The sequence below is a fragment of the Carcharhinus amblyrhynchos genome, chromosome 15 (genome assembly GCF_965287045.1).
Source record: "Carcharhinus amblyrhynchos chromosome 15, sCarAmb.v2.hapA, whole genome shotgun sequence".
NCBI classification, from domain to species: Eukaryota; Metazoa; Chordata; class Chondrichthyes; order Carcharhiniformes; family Carcharhinidae; genus Carcharhinus; species Carcharhinus amblyrhynchos.
In genome coordinates, this window is record NC_137338.1 from 54,774,945 (window position 1) to 54,779,709 (window position 4,765).

General features: G+C 45.0%; 1 pseudogene; it reads left to right on the forward strand.

Moving 5' to 3' along the window:
• Nucleotides 1-3,843: 3,843 nt before the first annotated feature.
• On the forward strand, nt 3,844-4,376 carry LOC145352986 (gem-associated protein 6 pseudogene; annotated as a pseudogene).
• The last annotated feature ends 389 nt before the right edge of the window (nt 4,377-4,765 follow it).

Below are 4,765 nucleotides of genomic sequence, written 5' to 3' on the forward strand. Positions count from 1 at the left end.
TCTAGTTATTACTTTGATTCTACAAGTGTTTGATTCTTTCTATTTCAATTTGCCAAAGGAAGCTACAAAAAGAGATATAGCATCTGCTGAAGAAATTTTTGATGATCTCAAGTCTTGTGTACATATCAGTTGCTTTCTGACTTGGGTGGAAAAGTAGGTATTCCTTTGAAATCTAGTATGACTTGGGGAATGAACAGGGGTCATGCAGAGTAGGGAAAGTTACTAGAAGAGGGAGAAAGGGGAGAAGGACTGTCAGCAGGTGGCCATAATTGCCAAAGATGGTCAGGGAACAATTCTCCTGTCTGAATCTCAGTGAGGAGCAATGTGTGAGGTGTCTGTGCCTAAGTGAAGACTTGCTCACTGAAATTCTTCCCCTGTTGAAGCCACAGCTGCAACCTCACAGCAGAGCAAAGTCCACATTGCCAGTGATTGTGATGTTGACCGTGGCCATCGCTCCTTCCAACCTGGTGTTGGAGATATTTGCAACATCTCAGATTGCTGTCTGCTGTTGTGTAAGGGTCAGTATTTAGGTTCACTGAAGGAGGTGGAGCATGCACATGACTTTACTGGAATTGCAGGCTGCCTGCGGTGCACAGTAACATTGTCCAACGAGGGGCATACACGCGATGGGTCGTACTGGGGCTGCTCTTGGTTGTTCGAGATTGGCCTAGTGCTTCATGTCGTTAGTGTGTGCCTAAACTGGACCAGATACTGGGCAAGATGACAGCTCAGTGACTATTGCTGATTGCTGTGCAGACACATGGATTTGGGCCGGTGTCTGTGGGAGTTTGCACATTCTCCCTGTGCTTGCGTGGGTTTTCTCCGGGTGCTTCGGTTTCCTCCCACACCCCAAAGATGCGCTGTTAGGCTGATTGGCAGGAATAAATTGTCCCTAAATCAGTTTCCCTCAATCTGGATGGCCATAAAACATTAGACAGGGGTCATGGGTGGAGAGGGGGACTGGTGGTGTTGAGATGGCGGCGTGGGCTCGTTGGGCCGAAGGGCCTGTTTCCCGGGCTGATTTTGTTCTTTGTTCTTTGTCCTGATTGCACACACAACAATTTGCAGCACTACCTGCCTATCCTATACCAGAACAGAAATGGATTCCACGCTCTCATGATCAACTGATGTCTGATCATAGGTAGTGATCATACAGCTCAATGCCTGGTGTCTTAATACTTCCATTGTGTGGCAGTCCAATGTATCAGCTACATTGAGCCACAATGGCAAACCACAGGCTGGCTATAGCTAACCAAGGCTCTTTACTGACCACAGGCTGACAACTTAAGTGTGGAATGTGTGCACATGTGGGCAGCGTGCAGAGTGGAAGACAAACTGCCACTAAAATGTGACAGAACAGACCGCTGACATGTTGAAACAACTCTTTCATATTCAGAACTGTGTGACAAGAGATCTGCCATACTTGTCATAGTGTGAGTCATGTTTCACGATGGTCTGCACGACTTCACCATCATGGGTAAATGGCCCTTGCCATCAGCAATACCACAAGGAGCATGACTGTGAAGCAACAGAAAGGGAGGAAAGCAATCTAGACAGCCCTATTCTTGCCAGCACACATGTGAAGATTTCAATCAGGCAATCATGTCACACTTTTACCTTGGTGTGAAACGTCATTTGGACATCTCATGAGATTTTCCACTTCTGTCAATTATCCTGACTGACAGGAACAGGAGTGGAAACATCACCACACCGCCCCGCCTCCCCCCCCCCCCCCACCACCACCCCTCTACCCTACCTTCACTCTTTCACTGACCATTGCAGCATCTGCTTCTACAATGCAATAAAAACCACCACAAACCAGACATTGCAAACAAGGGCAGGATGGTAGCACTGTGATTAGCACTGCTGCTTCACATCTCCAGGGACCTGGGTCCGAATTCCGGCTTGGGTCACTGTCTGTGTGGCGTTTGCACATTCTCCCTGTGTCTGCATGGGTTTCCTCTGGGTGCTCCCGTTTCCTTCCAGAGTCCAAAGATGTGCGGATTAGGTTGATCGGCCACTCTAAATTGCCCCTTAGTGTTCTGGGATGCATAAGTTAGAGGGATTAGTAGGTAAATATATGGGGATAGGGCTGGGTGGATTGTGGTTGGTGCAGACTCAATGGGCTGAATGGTTTCTTTCTGCGCTGTAGGATTTTATGACTATTGATTTATGAATAAAATAATGCCACATTACATACAAATGTAAACTAACCACCCAAAGAACAAAGAAGAGTACAGCACAGGAACAGGCCCTTCGGCCCTCCAAGCCTATGCCGACTATGATGCCCTAACTAAACTAAAAAAAAAACCTGCTCTTTTTCAGTCCGTATCTCTCTATTCCCTCCCTATTCATGTGCCAATCCAGATACCTAAGTGTTGCCAGTGTGCCTGCTTCCACCACTTCCTCTGGCATCACATCCCAGGCATCCACCACCCTCTGTGTGAAAAACTTACCCCACACATCTCCCTTAAACTTTTTCCACCTCACCTTGAACCTGTGCCCCCTTGAAATTGACAATTCCACCCTTGGAAAAAGTCTCTGACTAACCACCCCATCTATGCCTCTTATAATTTTGTACATCTGTATTAGGTCTCCCTCAGCCTCCGTCTTTCCAGTGAAAACAATCCTAATTTATTCAATTTCTCCTCATAGCCTACACGCTCAAAACCAGGCAACATCCTGGTAAGCCTTCTTTGCACTCTCTCCAAAACTTCCACGTCCTTCTGGTATTTTGGTGACCAGAATTGCACGCAATACTCCAAATGCGGCCTAACCAAAGTTACTGGCTGACTGACAGGCTTTGGCAAGGGTGGAAGCATGAATGCTGTCTTCCTGAGAGTGAGCCCCAGGGCGGCCCTTCAGTGATCCTAGTGAATAGATCATTGGATTGTTGCGACACACTGCAAGCCAATTTGAATGCTGTAATCCACAGCCAGGAAGGCAGCAGTTTGACCTTGTATGATAGGAGCCTGAGGTTCCACTGCAGCACTTAGATGTCAGGTGGTTATTGTTTCTGCTGCAACAGAGGCTGTAATATTGGCTATTAGATACTGAAGTATAGTTTGGTGCGTAAGTTGCCACCAGTTTCACAACGGAAATATCCTGTGCCAAGATGGTGCTGGACTCTTCTTTGATATGAGCTCACTAGCAGGCTGCCCAGTGGACTGAGCATATCTGTGCGTGTACCTATAAGCCTCTTTTGGCAAGCTCCCCAGTTGAAGTTTATATGTTTACATTTGGAATTACTGCATCAGAACTTGCGTGCAACCTCAACATCCAGTGAACTGGTATTTGTGCTATCTTTCTCCCCTGCTCTGGCTGTAGGCCATTTGGGCTTGGTATCTCACTATGTGTACATCCTGCCTCTATGTTATCCTATAAACAAACAATGGCATCCATGAGTATAAGATTAAATGGGAGTGTTGTGTCTTCATCTTCAACTGTCATCTTTCTATTTTCCCACTGCCTGTCCAGATTTTACTTTTTGAATATCTCAAAGGAGAAAGGTTGTAGAGTGATGAAAGGGGAAAGCAAGAGATGCAGACTTACACCATCTTCAACTTCTGAATCAGAAGAAAGTGTGAGATGAAAGGGACATGAGATACGATAAAGAGTATTCATTATAAGAATATCATCATCTTCAATATTTTTAATTCCATCACTGGTCAGGGCCTTAACAATAGCTGTCCTAGTAATGCTCAGCAGTATGTTTTCATGGGATTTAAGACCGTCTGCCTTTAGTTAGCTCCTGCCACTTTTGAATTTGGGACATCTTTACCTACACAAAGAGGAGTAAGGAGGTGAGTGGCTTGAGCCAGTGCCTTTGAATTTCTTGATTGGGCGAGCATTTGTGCAGTGAATATGAATGGGTGGATTACCAAAGAACCTTTGGAATGGGAAAAATATCTGAACAAAGAGGTAAAAGTCACTGCAGATGAAAAAATGCATATCAAGGCTGGGTCTTTACTGTTGACCCTGTTTTGGGAAGCATTGTTCTGGTAAACTTTGTGGACACTGGGAAGGTGTCTATTGTGACTATTATGGGCTATGCAATTCAGACAGTGGAACTAATCAATGAAGGCGAAAACAATACAACTGAGAAACTCTCTGCCTTATTCATGCCTCCAGCTGCCAAGGTCTACAGCAATGAAGAACTTGAACAAAGGAAGTCCAGCCTTAAATCTTGGTTAGAAAAAAATCGGATTCCTGTTACAGAGCAGGGAGGCCAACACACAGTGCTGTGTGTGGCTGGGGTATTGACAGTTTCTCCACTATACAATGCAGAAGACGGCAATAGCTTCAATGAGATTATCCTATCCAGGGTTCAAAACCTCATCAACTGTAATTCAAATGCTGATCATAAAACTGATTGAAGGGGAATACTTAATGTTAAATTAATAAGTATATATTTCTTCTGGTAAAGAAAATGTGTATCAGTGAGCCAGAAGCAATCTGGGTGATGTGGTTCCCAAGGTAGAATAGTTTATAGTGCATGCAAGCTGGGAGTAGGGAATATGAAGCTTGCTGTATTGCTAAGTGTGTGAGGATGCCATGAAATATATAAATGCTGGGTCTGAGTTCTGATTGAGAGATTTTTTGTTAGCTAAGTGATGGAGATGTGGTGCATTGAGCAATGTGCATGTAGCTGTGGGATATGTCTTCTGAAGATTTTTTCAATGATCCTGACAGCCCATATGAAGTCAACCTACTCTCTGGTTATAGCAGTCAGATCCTCAAGCCTTGATTCTTGGCATTGAATTCC